The sequence below is a fragment of the Psammomys obesus genome, unplaced genomic scaffold, assembly GCF_907164565.1.
Source record: "Psammomys obesus unplaced genomic scaffold, mPsaObe1.curated_primary_1811, whole genome shotgun sequence".
Taxonomy (NCBI): domain Eukaryota; kingdom Metazoa; phylum Chordata; class Mammalia; order Rodentia; family Muridae; genus Psammomys; species Psammomys obesus.
Window position 1 is genome coordinate 1,797,462 of NW_026591497.1, and position 16,815 is coordinate 1,814,276.

General features: G+C 47.4%; 1 protein-coding gene across 3 annotated transcripts in view; it reads left to right on the plus strand.

Annotated features, from left to right (window-relative positions):
• The window catches only part of Arvcf (ARVCF delta catenin family member), a 54,888-nt gene that overhangs the window by 18,469 nt on the left and 19,604 nt on the right, over window positions 1–16,815 (plus strand). The window contains exon 1 of one of the 3 annotated variants that reach the window (XM_055610210.1): window positions 15,058–15,100. The exons of the other annotated variants lie outside the window; for them this stretch is intronic. The gene's annotated coding sequence lies outside the window, so the exon portion shown is untranslated. Of the gene's footprint in view, window positions 1–15,057; window positions 15,101–16,815 lie in introns of those variants that run through there. 3 annotated transcript variants of the gene reach the window in all.

The following is a 16,815-nucleotide window of genomic DNA, read 5'->3' on the forward strand; positions in this document are numbered from 1 at the left end:
CCAGGCCTGGACAGATTCAGTGCAGAATTCCATCAGACTTTTAAAGAATCAATACCAGTCCTTGTCAAATTATTCCGTAAAAATGGGAAGGAAGGGCTGGAGAGATGGTCATCATCCATCCACTGTTCTTCCATAGGCCCGACTTCTGCTGTCAGCACCTGCTTGGCCGCTCTTACCTGTAACTTCAGTTCCAGCAGATCCAGTGTCTATTTTCTGGCCTCTGCAGGCACCAGGAATATCACATGGTGCACAGACAGATTCAGGCAAAACGCCCATACACATAAAATAACAAAGAATTCTTAAGTTTAAAATAACACGTTAAAGCTAGGTAGTGGTGGAACACACCTGGAATCCCAACACCTGGGAGGGAGGGGCAGGCAGATCTTTGAGTTCAAAGGCAGCCTTGAACCATGGAATCATACTGAGAAGGAGGAAATCAGGGAAACAGCCCCATTCACAATAGTCTCAAAAACCAAAAAAACTTAGAAAAAACCCAACCAAGAATTGAAAGCCTTAGCTAAGTGTGGTGGCACAGGCCTGTAATCTCAGCACTCTGGGAGGCTGAGGCAGGCGGATCTTTGTGAGTTCGAGGCCAGCCTGGTCTACAAAGTGAGTATAAGACAACCAAGGCTACACAGAGAAACCTTGTCTCAAATAAAACAAAAAAACAAAAAATAAAAAAACAAAACAAAACAAAAAAAAAAAAACAAAAAAAAAGAAAGACTTATACAACAAAAACTTTAGAACATGGAAGCACTGAAGGTGTGGGCATAGGCGGGTGTGGGCATTGGCCGGCCTTGCTGAATTGTTCCCATGTGAGGCCAACTGTCAATAGATGGGGACGCTGTGAAGTTGAGGTAACCTCTGTACAGCAAAGGATATAGTAGTTGACTGAAGAGGCAGCTATGCATGTGGGATGTTTTCCAGCTGTACATGGGACAGAGAGTTACAATCCAGAGCATACAAAGAACTCCCAAAAAGTGAACAAAACTGTGATGGCTGTCTTAGTGGTCAGCTTGGCTACATCTGGAATTAACTAAAACCCAAGTGGCTGAGTACATCTGGGAAGGTGGGTTTTTTGTTTGTTTTTGTTTTGTTTTGTTTTTTTATTGAGTCGTTTGAAGTAGGAAAATCCACTTTTGATGTGGGTTCACACCTTCTGCTGGCAGCCTATGTAAAAGACATGGAAGAAGAAAACTCTTGCTCTCTGCTTCTTGCCCCTTGTCACTCTCGGGCAAGTCCATTCCTTCACTGGCATTAGAGCCTTCTTAAGGATTCCGGTGCTTACTGAAGACCAACCAAGATATCCAGCCTTGTGGACTAAACAACTACTGAATTCTTGGGCCTTTAATCAGGAAATGAAATAATGGAATAACGTTGAAATAATGGGCCACAATCTGTAAGCCACCCTAGTAAAGCCCTTCTTTATATTTTTCTATCAATTCTTTCTCTAGAGAACCCTGACTAATACTAAAATATCAAATAAAAATATTCTGAACAGCATTAAAAATAACAGTTCTCAAAAATAATACTTCTCAAAAGAACATAAATGGCCAATAGGTAATCTTTTTGATGTTCAGTATCGGGGAAATGCCAATTAAAACTACTTGGCTGTCATCAGGAAAACAAATGACAAGTAGAAGGATGTAAGGAAAAGGGAACCTTCATCCACAGTTGGTATGAGTGTGAACCAGTGTAGTCATGATGGAAATCAGTGTGGAGTTTCTCATCCACATGAGCTATATTCCCTCGACACCTACCCAACAATCTCTGTATCCCCCACAAAGGTAATTTGCCCATCCCTGCTTATTGCTGCTCTATTCATAATATCAAGGAAATGGAATCAGAATGGATAATGAAAATGTAGTACATACACACATGGAATTTTATTGAGATGCAAAAGAAACTCTGAAATATGCTGGAAAATAGATGGACCTGGAAAATATATTAAATGAGGTCTTTTAGACTCAGAAAAATGACTACAGCATACAAACTTATAATCACAGTACTTTGAATTTTGGAAATGCAGGAACAGTTAAGCGTGTGAATAAACATGATGTGTAAACAGTAGTGTTCATAGAGCCCAGGAAACTAGAAATGGGCCCATGACACAGGGAAGAAGACAGTGGGGAGTGATAGACATGTGATAGGAAAATGGAAGAGGCACTCTTGGAGACAGAAAGGTTTAAGCAAGTAAGGTTGTTACAGAGGTGGAGGAGAGTCATCGGAAACTATTAAGTGAAACAGCCGTAAGGAAATCTGATTGCTGGCAAGCTAATGGAAAAATAAAACATTTGAATGGAGGTACCTTGCGTGGATGAATAATGTTACTTTCAGAAGCCGTAGGCTGTTAAGGAAAAATCTTAGAGCCGGAATTGAGTTACCTTATTACCTCATTGTTGGCCAAGGGAGCCTCTGAGGCAGTTGCCACAGCTAGATGGTAGACACTGTTGCTGAAAACAGCACGCACTTTGACTTGAGGACACAGAAGGGAGGGTGGGAGGTTTGAACTAAGATAGGAGCATACTTCCCCTTAAGCCTCTGTGCAGGCTATTTGGGGAAGAATCGTCATCAACAGTCTTAGTTGTTGTGATGGCTAATGTTGGTTGTCAGCTTGACCACATCTGGAATCAATTGAAACCCAAGCAGCCTGATAGGATCGTTTGAGGTGGAAGACCCACCCTAAATCTGGGTCGCACCTTCTGATAGAAGCCTATATAAAGGACATGGAGGAAGAAAGCTTTTGCTTTTTTTGCCTGCTTGCCTTTACTCTTGCTGGCAAGTTTGCCTGTCCTGTTGCTGGTATTAGAGCATACTTCTTCAGGATTCCAACACAGACTGAAGACCAGTAGCTCTCTAGGAATTCCCAGGACTCCAGCACTAGACTGAAACATCTAAGACTTCTAGTCTTGTGGACTAAACAACTACTGGATTCTTGGCCTCTTGAGAGACAGTCATTGTTGTATTACCTTGACCACAGCTTGTAAGTTATGCTTATAAACCCCATGTATCATTTTAATTCAGTTCTGTTCTTTTATAGGCCCCTCATGAGAAGAGCTGTGGACCCTGCATGCAGTAGTGTCCAGACTGTCCTGACAAGATATCCCCCTGGTACCATAGTGGCAGTCTATTATGAGGGTAGCTAATCATTTTCTGATTTGAATAGAGGTCTGTTCATAAGGGGATTCATACCTGGTACTATAAATGTCAAAGGCCCATGGCTTTTGGGAGGTCATAGACCCTGGAGTGCAAGCAAGCTACAGCTGTTGCTTTGGTAGGTGGACGTAATTTGTCCATCAAATTCCTTCTAAATGACTATATTTATGCCCATAGATTAGTGTTGCTATCAACTGTAGTGCTTGTATTTTTTTGTTTGTTTGTTTGTTTTTTTTTGAGACAGAGTTTCTCCCTGTAGCCTTGGCTGTCCTGGACACGCTTTATAGAGCAGGTTGGCCTGTAACTCAAAGAGATCCACCTGCCTTTGCCTCCCTGAGTGCTGGAATGAATTACAGGCGTGCGCCACCAAGCCAGGCTTTGTAACACTCATCTTTAAACTCTAATTTATTTGGGGTATTTAAGCCTCTGCCTCCCTTCCATCAAACCTTTAACCCCAGGTAAGAGAGAGAAGGTTAATGGGGAGAGGGGGCACAGACCCCTTTACTTCTCCTGGCTGTTTAGGGTGGATGGGTTCTTTTGGTGCCACACCAATCTCCTTCCATCAACAGCAAACGCAGCAAGCAGTCTCCTCCAGGCCACCACACCACCACAGCGTATGTCCCTAGTCTCTCCAAACTGCCATTCCTTCTCTTTCTGGGCTCTTGTATTTATATCCCTCAGAGTCCTAGATCATGCCCCTCTCTGTGCTGCACGAGGCAGGCCGTTACCAGGTGATAAAGACCTTGTTCTGCAGTATGCAATTATCAGCTGTGGACAAACTAAAGCCCAAACTAAAATTCCACACTTGGGATTAAAACAAAAAATATATAACATACATAACATAACTGAGTCTCTAAAGAAACCAAAACTTCTATTACAATCAACTTTGGTCAGTGAACCTTATTTTTGCAGTAGACAGGGATAGCTGGTCATAAGTGCTCAGCCATAAGTGGGGCATCCTTCAAGGCTTAGGGAATATCATAGAAGAGGTGAAAAAAAAATGTAATAACTGGTACTAGATATTGTGGCTCATGCCTTTAATCCCTGAACTTGGGAGGGAGAAGCAGGTAGCTATCTGAGTTTGAGACCAGCCTGGTCTACAAAGCAAGTACAAGGCAGCCAAGACTACACAGAGAAAACGTTTACAAAAAAGCAATTGGAGGAAAGAAGGGGAATGGTGAAGAATGCTCATTCCTGAGCAGGGCAAGGCTGTTAATTCTTAAAGCCCAATCTGCTGTAATTATCTATACAAGATTGCACAAGATTGGCCCTGCCATCGCCCTCTCAGGGAGTGGGCAGACCTTAGGAGGCCACCATCCTTCCTCAAGGATGGTCAGACAAAAAAGAAGTAGGAGGGAGTCTGACCGAGAAAAGTGAGGGGAATCAGAAAGAAGATGAAAGGTTAAAGCAGGGTAAATATGACTAAAACGTACAATATACATGTAGGAAAATGTCCTTGATACCAATAAATGTGTTTAATAAAACAGGTTTTAAAATAACGGGTGAGGTGGCACATGCTCATAATCTCAGCACTCAGGGAGGCAGAAGCAGGTGGCTCTGTGTGAGTTTGAGGCTAGCCTGGTCTACAAAGTGAGTCCAGGACAGCCAGGGCTACACAGAGAAACAAGTGTTTAAAGAAAAGAAAAAAAGATTAACTTTCCTGGAATATAATTTTTACTGGTAAGGTAAGACAAATGCTTTTTTTTAAAAAGTTATACCAGTTTTCAATTTTCAGGATAAATTGATGCCATAGAAATATTCTGTGGTGTCCAGTGAGCTTTGCTTTGCTAATTTTTTTCTGAAAAAAAAATATTATATATATGATTTCTTTTGTTTTTGCTTTTGTTTTTCAACACAGCGTTTCTCCATGTACTGGGCTGTCCTGGACTCACTCTGTAGACCAGGCCGGCCTTACTTTGGTACTTAGAATCCAGGGCTCTGGACGATATGTGTTTGCTCTGAGGAAGAGTGTGACAGGGAATGGATGAGTCACAAGGCTGAAAATGAGAAAGCTATACCTGCTGCTTCTGAAGCATTTCAGAGCTGATTTCATAATTCTGAAGACCCAAGGCATATGGCCCACACCTGTAGTCCCAGTTATTCAGGAACCAAAGCAGGAAAATCACTTGAGATCAAGAGTTCAAGACCAGCTTGGGCAATATAGCAAAACTCTGACTCTTAACAAACAAAAACAAAAACGCTCTCCGGATAAGAAAGGAATAGTAGTGTGCTTTTTAGAGGCCATTAGCTCTTCCTCACCATAAAAGCTTTTAAGATTTAAGAGGCAGCCGCCAGGCAGTTAAGATCTGTTGATGAGCTGTGTCTCCCTCAGGGCTTGGCACGGTCTGGCAGAAAAAGTGATCCAGAATCACCAAGCCCTGTAGGTTGGGTTCAGGGAGACTGTTTCCTAAGCCATGCAGTGGACACAGCCCATTTAGGAGACCAGGAGAAATAGGGCCATTGACAAAACTTCTGAAATGCTAGGAGGCGTGCCCATGATTGCCACAGCCTCTGCTGTGGTTTGAATATGGCTTGTTTCCTCCAGACCTCAGGCTGGAATTTAATTTCACTTTATAACATAATAAGACCTGTGGCCAGAAGGAGGCTTGAGGAAGTGATTAGGGCTCTGCCCTCTTGAACAGATAAACCTATTTGTTTAATGTGCTGATGGTTATCTATCAGTAGGTCTGTTGTACAGCCCAGTTGTCTGTTTTCTGTGCGCTGTTTTTCTAGCATGCAATCCTTTGCATGCAAACGCCTTGCCATAACCTCATCAAGGCCATACTTGGACACAGCTTCTCGACCTTAGACCAGAATCATAAATCCAAACCAACATTTTTCCTCTATAGCTGAAGACAACCTCTTTCTGGACAGGAAGCTCACTCCAGCCCAGTTTCCCACCCTAGTCCTGGCTAGCCCATTTGAGGCTTGTTCCCAGTAGTTCCTGTGTCATGGTTGAAATTCTTTCTTCTGCTGTGGGAGCTTCTCTCTGCCATTTTGCTTGCCTGACCCTTTGGTCATCTTTGTCATTTTCAGCCTGTTTGCAGCTTGAGTTTGCTTTCCACCCCACCAAGCATGATTTTCTGCGGCTCCTATTCCTCTCTGCAACCGACTGACTTTGTTGCGGTTTTTTAAAAAGTCATTTATGATGGTTCCTTTTCTTTGTGGCCTGTTCCCAATTTCTTGAGCTCCATCTTTAACCTTTCTGGGGACTTGGGGGGTGTCATAGCTACAGTTCTTCACTGCTGTGCTGGTAAATACGCTTATGTGACTTAGCTGGAGGCAGCTTCCCAGGCTTCTGGGAAGATCCCCAAACTTGGCTCGGGTGGGGGTGGTAGTTCAGTGGCAAAGTACCTGCACACACAGTCCCCAGGGTACAGTCATCTGGACTGCATGGCCCTGCATGTCTGTGATCCCCAGCATTGTCAGGAGGTACAGAAGTTCACAGTCAACCTTGGCTACATATTGAGCCAGGGATGCATCGAAGGATCCTGTCTCAAACACTGTCATCAAGGGTATCAACAAGAGCAGGAAAGGCTGATGATTTAGGGGCCCTTTTGGGAGGAGAATGTTTGTGGAGGTGGGAATGTAGGAGGATCCTGTCTTGAAAAACATCACCCCCTCCACAAAAGGATCTCCAAATCATCAGTGCTTCCTGCTCTTGGTGACAGCATTTGGAAGAAGCAAGTTCACGTCACAGGGGTTCTGAGGCTTTTGGCTTGGGAAGGCAGACCGCAATTGGAGGGCCCAGTTTTGCACTGGGTGAGGGTGGAGTAGCCCCTGGTCCATCCCCATTGTTCTGTTTACCTGTGAAGGCAAGACATTCTCACTTGCTGGCAGTTGGTGGTTCTCCTGGTTGAGCTGGCTCCCAGATCCCATCAAGGACAACAGATTGGGTACTGACCAAGCAGCCTAAGGCTGGGAGGAAAGGCAGTTATCTCATGTAGTAGTTGTTTCCCCTCTGAGCCTCGAGAGCTGGCCAGAAGCCACATGGTGGCCTACAGCGAGGACAAACCAGAGAGGGCATAGACCTGTGGTACCTAGAACCTTCTTCTCTGCTTTAGAGCTGGTGGCTTGATTCGTGGCTGGATGCGGAAGGGGTTTGTTTTCACTGCAGATTAAAGAATTAAACGGCAGGAAAAGTTTGAAAGTCAAACAAAGCCAAGGTTTATTCAAAGAGAACATTTTTATTAGAGTTTAAAAAAAAAAAGGCAGGACATGTTGATGCATACTTTTAATCCTAGTACTCAGAAGGCAGAGGCAATTGGATCTCTGTGAGTTTGAGGTCTGCCTGGTCTGAGGTGGGAGAGTCCAGGACAGCCAGGACTATTACACAGAGAAACTCTGTCTGGGGTGGGGGTTGGTGGGGTAAGGAGGAAACCCAGGGCAGGAAAGCCGTAATCCTCAGCTGTCGCCTGTAGGAGGGGAAATGGGGAGAGAAGGAGAAAAGCTATGCTGTGTTAGTTTAGCAGGCACAGAGGCCTGCACATCACAGACAAGCAGACACATAGCAGAGAGGGGACCTTTAGAGAAAGAGTAAGGAAACCCAAAGTACAAGGAGAACAAAACAAAACCATACTCAGGATCAGGCCAGTATCTGAAAGAGACAAAAGTAGAAGAAGAAAGAGTGTTTTTAAGTCAGAGTTCAGAAAGGTAGAAGGCTCCCATGGAACCTCAGGATAGCTCAGTGGGAGGCAGGGATTCTAAGAAGGAAAAGTACAGTATCTCATTAAAGGAATAATTATTCCGCCTATCTTCTTAGTGTAACTAAAGGTGAACCCACCTTTCTAGGGCTGGTCCCTTGGCCAAGTAATTGACTGTTTGGACTGGATTAATTCTTTTATGGTTTAGACAGTTTAGGATGTCAAGTCTCCACTGGGCTAGAGAGTTCATCCTCTTAGCCGGAATGAACTAGTTTTCCCTTCATAAAACTTGAGTGCTGCTGAGACAGGTCAGGACCCCAGTACCACTTGATTCTTCTCTGAATTGTTTACAGGAGGGTTATGCCAGAGACAGTCTTTCCCTTAAGGGTCACCTCTGTGCAGACAGGCCGCCGTTACCAAGGAATGGCGACTCTGCATCCTTCCAGGGTTCACCCCTGAATTCTGTGGCCTGGCTTTGCCCTACCTAGCCATGGTGGCTGACAGTGGGGAGAGCACTGCCAGTATCTTGTCCTAGAGCTCAGAGAGGACTCTGAAGAGTGGTGCTGGTGTTTGCACCAACTCCTGTGTCATAGCTTCAAGGGCTAAAGCTGCTGATTCCTCTGCTCCCATCATGAATGCCTCACCTAGAATTTCTTGGATCCAAGGGGCCTTCAGCATCCCCAACCTGACCAGAGTCCTACCTGCCTCCAGGAGGGGAAGCCTGAGCCCCTTGAGCCAGCCAGGATCTCTGCATCCTCTTGCCTACTCCCACCATCCCTCTAGAACCAGGTGGCCACAGTACTACCATAGGCATGACATCCGGACAGCCCAGCCATAGGTCGCCTTCTGCACTCACCCTCATGTTTCTCGATTGCACCGATTGGACAATCACTTATGCACTACACACAGGTTAGGGCAAGCCAGGGCATGACAGGGAAGACAGTTTCCCCGCCTGAGTCCTCAGTATTGATTCTTTGATGGAGACATGAGTGGGGAATGTCACCAACATTTTTCTAAGCTGCTTTCTTTCAGAAGTTGTGGACAGTTCTGTGGAACCTCTCTCTTCCTGGGCGGAGGAGCCCCTGCACGTTGTGTGTGAGCTGACTGAGGGGATTTGTAGGTCCTTGCTTAGCATCCTCATGTCCACAGCGTCAGCAGATAGCTTGAATGCCAGTGGGGAAGCGGGCTGGGGAGGGCAACATGGGCCTGTGTCAGAGCCACTTGTTGTGCTTGCTGATTCAGAGGCCCTGCTGAGTTGGGAATGGTCTCTAGGCTGGTCTCCCTAGGGCTTGGGTACACTTACCACAAAAGGATGGCTATCCCCTCCCCCTGACCTCAAGCCCATGCTACCTCATACTTCCACTAGGATTCATTACCCCACTAGGGCTTAGTTAGCAAAGCTATTGCAGGTCAGACTGAGGTCACTTGGTGAGGGCCTCTGGGCAGAGCGCCCAGCATGCCAGGGCATTGCCAAGTGCCTGATCAGCAGTGGTCAGGGTGGGCATGACCCTCAGGCCGGGATAGCTGGGAGGGGGTCTATTTCTGGGTCCACCTCTGGGTTGAGGCCTGCTGTAGGGTGGTCATGTGATGACTTCCTAGACTGTGATGTTGGAGTAGATGTACAGCTATTGCACCATGGAAGGTGTGCACAGAGTACTGTCACCATGTGTGGGACCTACACTGTCCTCAGGGTTCCATCTCCCTAACCTTAGAATGAGCCAGTCCACAGTGAGAGACCCTGCTGACGAGGCCCGACCTTGGGTTGTGGGCATAGCAAAGCTGTTCCTGGCCCCATTTTTTTTTCCCAGAGCAAGCGGGGAAATTGAGATTCTTTATGGCAGGGGGAACTGGTGCCAGAGAAACGAAAGAGATCTGGAGCAAGACCAGATGACATCGCCAGGCCCCATAACAGACTTGGTACTGAACCTCTCCTTCCAGCCCGGAAGCTGCATCTCCCCTACCCGCCTGTCTGCCCAGGGCTTCCAGTATCCCAGTTCCCATGGGGCCTTTAGCCTAGTACTGTCCAGATGGGCCAGTTCAGGTGTTTCCTGTCCCATGAGAGTCCCATGTTGCAAAAGTTTCTACCACCTAGCAAAGTGTCTCCTTTGTTACAAGGATATAGAAAGAGTAAGACTCTCAAGCTCTGATGACAGCTGCTGCTTGTGCTTCGGTCTCTCTGATAACCCTTAACTAGCTTCCCCTGACCAGGGGTTGTTCTGTGGGTAGGCAGATCCTAGTACCTAACCACTAGGCTTTCCTATCTCCTTAGCTTTGTATCCTGGGAGGCTGGATTGGGGGCCACCTTTGTCCCTCAGAGGCTCTGTGACTACAGCAGGGGGGCGCACCTCAAAGGGGCTTTGTGTCACTACAAAGACGCTCTGTCCCTCTAGAGAAGCCTGAGTGTTGCCATGGTAATTCAGGGGCCTGGCAGAAGGGGTCCCACCATCTGAGGTGGGGGAGGACATTTCAGGCCAACAGCACAGTATGCGGGGCTGGCAGCCAGCACAGTGACTGCTGCACCTGCCCAGCTGAGGCCCTTATCCTGCAGGGTACTGTCCTTGACAGGACCCTTATGGGGCCATAAGTATTGGTAGGAATAAGAATGGGTCTCCCAAACCTGCCAGGAACCACAGTCCCCGCTTTAAGGTACTTTGATCCTCATGCCCATCCTAAAATGCAGCAGTCAAGTTTGGCTCTGTGCCTGGGACCTCAGCACCATGCTTTCTGTCTCAGGATTTGAAGCCATTGGCATGCTGCAGTCAGAGGAGGAGTGGAAGCCATAGGCTGGCCACCTCTGCTGCCTGAGGGACCTGTGTGGGCTTTGTAAGGGCGGAGTGTACTGGGCATCTTTGAGTGGAGAAAGGAAATGTCCTGGAGGGACTTCTGCCTCCCATGGTAGGCCCATTATAGCCTAGTAGAACCTCCAACCAAATGGGGAATGGCTCCATTCCCATAAGGGTGCATTAGACATCTATGAGAGGACACAGATTGGGGGAGCTCCCTTTTCTTAGCCTTTGGCTCTCATGGTCAAAGCCAGCTCACCAGCCAGCTCCTGTAGTCCTGGGGAACAGGTCCTTGTTGCCTTAAGAGACACTTGACTGTTGGCTGCAGCTAATGTCTACATCAGACACAGATGGGGCAGCAGGGACTGCCCTGAGTTAGGGACAGCTTATCTTCCCCTAAGTCCTTATGGAGAGATGAGTCTCATGGAACACAGAGGCTTAAAGGGAACCAAATGGATGACAGGTGTCTGCCCCCAGGGAAATCTTGAGCCCAGGATTTAGCAGTAGCTTCCTGTGGCCCAGGCCTCCAAAGAAGAGGGCAGGCCTCCTACAGAAGGAATATGATCTTCCCACTGACTGGCCGCCCTCAGAGTCACCCAGTCATCAGACTTCAGGCCCTGGAAACCTTGAGTCACCTGGCTCCTTGGCCACAGCAGCATCCTGTCCTTGATCAGAGCCCAAGGCTCTCAGGTCAGCCATGATGTTACCCCAGGCTCCCTGGATCTCTCTGGCTCTCTGCTCTGGGGCTGACCAGTTTTCCTTGACCTTGGCTGCCCTTGACCCAAGGTGCCCCATTACTGTGAGGCAAGAACCCACTAAGGATTCCCCTACAGATGAGATCCATTCCCTGAGACAGCGCTGTTGGGACACCATGGGCACGCTCTAGGAGACAGAAGTCCCTGAAGAATGTGTCTCCCCACCCCCACCCCAAGTCTTTGCCAGAATGGTCTAACTCTTTTGTGGGAAATCTAATTTCCAGGCTGTATCTGATTCCAGGCTGCCTGAAAACCAGCTGCTTCCCTAGGCAGCAGACACATCCCTCGCCCTCCGCCTCCCCTTTCCCTTTCCCCTCCCCCTCCCCCAGCAGACTTGGAGTCTCCAGTGCCTGGTTGAAAAGATGGCTGTCTTTCCCCCTTTCTTAGAATTGTTTGTACCCGTAACTCTGCTTCTTAGATGTGCAAAACCGGAACCTGGAACCCTAGCACCAGGACACCCCAGCTACAACTGTGACCCCAGGACTCAGGTCCTTCTAGTTTTTTTTGTGGCTATATGTGTACACAGTCATTCCCATGCTTCTTTCTTGAGGTCTTTAGCCATTTACCTGTGTATGCCATTTTATCCACTTTCAGCTGTTTTTAAAATTACTTACTTAATTTTTTTTTTATGTGCATTAGTGTGAAGGTGTCAGATCCCTTGGAATTGGCAGGAGAGACAGTTGTGAGCTGCCATGTAGGTGCTGGGAATTGAACCCGGGGCCCCTGGAAGAGCAGACAGTGCTCTTAACCACTGAGTCATCTCTCCAGCCCCCTGTTTGTTTTGTTGTGTTTTTTTTAACCTATTTGTATAAAAACACCTTATGAGTGTGGTGATGTACACCTTTAATCCCAGCACTCAGCAGGTGGAGATCTCTGTGAGTTTGAGGCCAGCCTGGTCAATACAGAGAGTTCCAGAGCAGCCAGAAATAAAGAGAAATCCTATCTTGAAAAAACAAAAAAAATAAAAGAGTATCTTAATGAATGTTGACATTACATTACTGTTGAGTGTTTGAAAATACTTTTAATTCCGAAAGAACAGTTTCCTTTTGAAGTTCTGCATGTCTGTCCTTCTCTTCCCCCGCCTTTCCCCACCCCCTCATCTTTTTGAGATGGGTGTCTCACTGTGTTGCCAAACCTGGTGTTGAGCTCCTAAGCCAGCAGTTCTCAACCTGTGACCTCTTTGGGGGTTGAGTGATGCTTTTACAGAGGTCCCATAGCAGATATCCTGTATATCAGATATTTACATTATAATTCATAACAGGAGCAAAATTACAGTTATGAAGTAGCAGCAGAAATACCTTTATGGCTGGGGGTCACTACAATATAAGAAAGAATATTAACAGTTTGCAACACTAAGAGGGCTGAGAACCACTATCCTAGGTTTAAAAGATTCTCCTACCTCAGTTTCTTGGGTAGCTGGGATAATAGGCATATGCCACTCCATGCGACTTCCTTCCACTGTCTTTTGGGAATTATTAAGGCATAAAATAGAGAGGAGAGGGGAGTGCTGGCAGGCTCCAAACCCTACAATGTCCAGCCTCTATTGTGCTGAAGGCATTGTATAGCTGTGAAGCCATTGCTGTCATTACACCTGAAGTGCTTGCTGCGTGTGTTGCTCGGCGTGTCACTTTTTTTTTTTAAGGACCACACTGTATAGTGTTTTTGTTGTTGTTTTAATGTACAGGAATGTTTCATTCTCACAAAACTCTGCTGGTGCATCTTTATGCTGCTACGGAGAGGCTGAGAACAACCGTTTCCTAGCCCAGCAGCCCCTACCCTGCACCCCTGCCAGAGACTTTGTGGTCCCTGCCTTAGTACAAACATGCTTTGTGAACCTCCTGCTCCAGACCCCCTCTGATTTGTCCCCAGTCTGGGCACAGTGCCTGTTTTTTGTTTTGTTTTTGAGCCATTTCCAAAGTTTTGGGATCCACCTGACCTCAGTGAGGGTGACAAGATAAAGATGGAGTTCTCCGAAGGTTTAGTCATCCATATATAGGGAACATGTTTCTTGTGCTGCCAGAAGAGAGACTAGGGCTGCTCCAGGATGTCCTCCCCGGCAGAGGGGATAGGCTTTGGCACTCCTGGGCCTGCATTCAGTTCCTGCCAGGCTGCTTGCTGGTGGTGCCATGTCCTTTTCCTGCCTGGGATGGGCAGAGTGTAGAGTGTGGATCGGGAGGAGGTTCAACTGTTCCCACTGTCTTTCTGGGCTCTGATAGGTGGCTAGCAGGGTCTTAGGCCTGGAGCCAGGCCCCCTCCTGCCCCTTACTGACCCTTAAGAAATTCCTTTAATTCCTCGACCCTAGTTGACCTCAGCCCTGTAATTTGCTTTTCCGGGCCAGGCCTTTGGCTGTGCTCCTTCACAAGAGGAATGTCTGGGTCAGCAACAAGACAGCAAATGCTGCTTTAAGTTTCAGGGGAAAGAATCAGCCTCCACCCCGGTCCCTTCTGGCAGTGCCTGTTGCTCTCACGATAGAGTGAGTCGGGGCTCCATTTGCTGTAGGGGACACACCACCAGGTGCACCAGGCATCGTCTTTCTGTGGTTGTGAGACTTGTGTTCTTATGCCCATCATTTATACTCCCATCTTTTCATCTGTCTCTTTGAGACCGTATCTCACTATGTAGCTCTGGCTGGCCTTGAACTTTGTACTTAGACAGACTTAGTCTTGAACTAACAGGTCTGCCTGTTAGTGCTGGAACCGTGTTCCACCCAGCTCTCCATTTTCATTCATTCTTTCCTCAACTGTCTGGCCCCCAGCCATCCTTCTGTCTGCTTTGTCTCCCGCTTGTGCCCTGTTTGTGCTCTGCTGCCTGGATCTGCTTACTTCTGCCCAAGGTTTCCTGCTCTGTGCCTCCCCCTGCCTGTGTGGGTTATGAGAGCACAGGTGTGGGGACTCTAAACCTGATGCTGGTCACTGCTGCTGCCGTGTCTGTGACTCTGACTAGGCTGTCACTCTTATTTTTTTCTTTTTCTTCATTTTTAAATCTCTCTCTCTCTCTCTCTCTCTCTCTCTCTCTCTCTGTGTGTGTGTGTGTGTTGTGTAAGTGCAGGCACCCATGTGCTGCCGTTCACATGTGGAGGTCAGAGGACAATTTTGGATGTCAGTTCTTAATTCCATCTTGTTGGAAACAAGAGTTCTTCTGTATATGCTGGGAGAGCCAGCCTTGTAGCCTCCATAGATGTTCCTGGCTCTGCCTCCAACCTCCAGGTAGGGGCATGCTGGGATTGCAGACACTACTGGCGCCGTGGCTGGTTTTCACATGGATCCTTGGGACCAGAATTTAGGTCATCAGTTATGTGCAGTCAGCACTTTACCCACTGAGCTACCTTCCGTGTTTGTCTATTTGTTTTGAGACAGGGTTTCCCTGTGCAGTGCTGACTGTCCTTGAACTGTGTGGACCAGGCTGGCCTCAGACTTGTGATACTACTTCTGCCTCTGCCTCTTAAGTACCGAGTTTGCACGCGTGCGCCATCATGCCCTGAAATCACTGTTCTTTCATAGTTGAGTTTTTCAAGTTTAATCTCAGTCCTGGCTTTTCCAACCCCCCTCTCCCAGGTTCCTGGGTTTCTCTGGTCTAGTTCTGGTACTTGGTCACACTGAGGGTCCCCTTCATTATTCTGTTTATTGTGTTTTGCACATTTAACAGGAAACAGCTGGTTGCTGTCTGGAGCAGTGGTGCTAGGTCTTCCTAGGTGGACAGAGGCCATTAGGAAAGGCTACCAGCCAAAGTCCGCAGTATCACACTCCCCCGACTGCCCATGAGGTAATACCTGGGACCCAGCAGAAGCATATTTGGTGCCCACCTCTACCCTAGATCTATAGCTCTATGTCCCAAGCCCTAGCTGGGAGAAGCATGTTTGAAGTCTCTATAGCTAATCTTTTAAAAAACCATGCATTTTGCTTTCTGTGACAGCATATATGCACTATTTCTAGTTCTGCTTTTTATTTTTTTCTTTCAAGTCAGGGTCTCACTTTGTGTAGTTCTGGTTGTTCTAGAACTCACTCTGTATGTAGGCCATGCTGGCCTTGAACTCGTAAAGATCTGCCTGCCTCTGCCTCCCAAGTGCTAGGATTAAAAGTGTGTGTGTGACTATGCCCAGTTTTATAGTTGTTTTTTAAATTTAAAAATAGCATTTTGAGATACTACCTTAAAAAAGCTGCTCTGAGCTGGGCATTTTGGCACACACCTTTAATCTCAGCACTCAGAAGGCAGAAGCAGGAAGATCTCTGGGAGTTTGAGGTCAGCTTGGTCTACCTAGTAAATGAATTCCAGGCTAGCTAGAGGTATAAAGTGAGACTATCAAAAATCCAAAAACAAGCAAAAGAACCCCTGTTCTTTGGGGTTCTGGGCCTGGGTCACCCATGTCTCATGTGTGGGCCTCCTCTGGCCAGCCTGGATGTGTAACCATAGTCTTTGGGGTCAGTACCCCATCCAAGAGCAGACAAGCTGGGAAGATGGTAGGGTCAGTACCCATCTCCCCACTCTCTTATGGGAGTTGCCAAGACCCGACCTCCCCACAATCTAGCTAGTGTTTGGGGATGTTCCTGGGAAATTCGATCATTTTGCTCTGAGTTAGCTGAAATGGGCAATGGAGAGGCTAGTGTGAGGTTTGGCCACTTTGTCATCTTAGCCTCGGAGTTCTGGGCCCCCAGTCAGCCCCATCTAGAGCCAGTGGATACCCTTCAGAGTGAATCTTTTTGGCTCTCAAGCTGTGGCATGCTTATGGTGCCTTGGGTCTAGGAAACTATCTCTAGGCTACAGCCCAGGTTTAGTTATGTCAGATGGGGGTTGGAGGCCACCAGGATGCAGTCAGGAGTAAGGCAGGATTCTCCATCTTTACACAAGAGGGAAGGAAGCTGACTCTTGTCCACAAGATCCACAGCTGTCTGTCACCCTGCCTTGTGGTTCTAAAGTTCATGCTTCAGGTAGTTCAAGTTGTCAGGCCCCCTTACCCATCCCAGCCCTCCCTGGGCTAAGCTTCTGCTCGAGGGTGGGGCCCTCTTCAAGGCTCAGCCCATAGGCTCATCAAGCTTCCTATCAACACCTAGGCTGCTGTGTGGTATGGGCTGAGAACTCTGCTGTCACTATCTGCCCTTTGTTTCTGTATTGCTGTGGTGTTCAGAGTCCAATCCTATCTCAATTCCTATCTCTTTCCCTGGTAGTGGCTACTACCTTTCCCAGCAGAAGTTTGGCTAATTTTACAGGCTATGGTTGGCTGAGGACAGTTCCTCTGCCCACACCAGTGCTTCTGCGGGGTCACATTGGCTGTTTTATCTGTGTGACAGGTGCAAAGGCAATGAACAGCTGTGGAGGCCAACACTCTCTTCTTGCCTCCACAGGGCCTCATATTCCCCAGCTATCTTGCTGAGGGAACTGTACTGTTTACCTCTGAGGTACATGTGTTACCGGTGGGCTGCCGCAGAACTGGCCTTCTGTGGGTTTCACCCAGTACATGCATGACATTCCCAAGCAGGGGC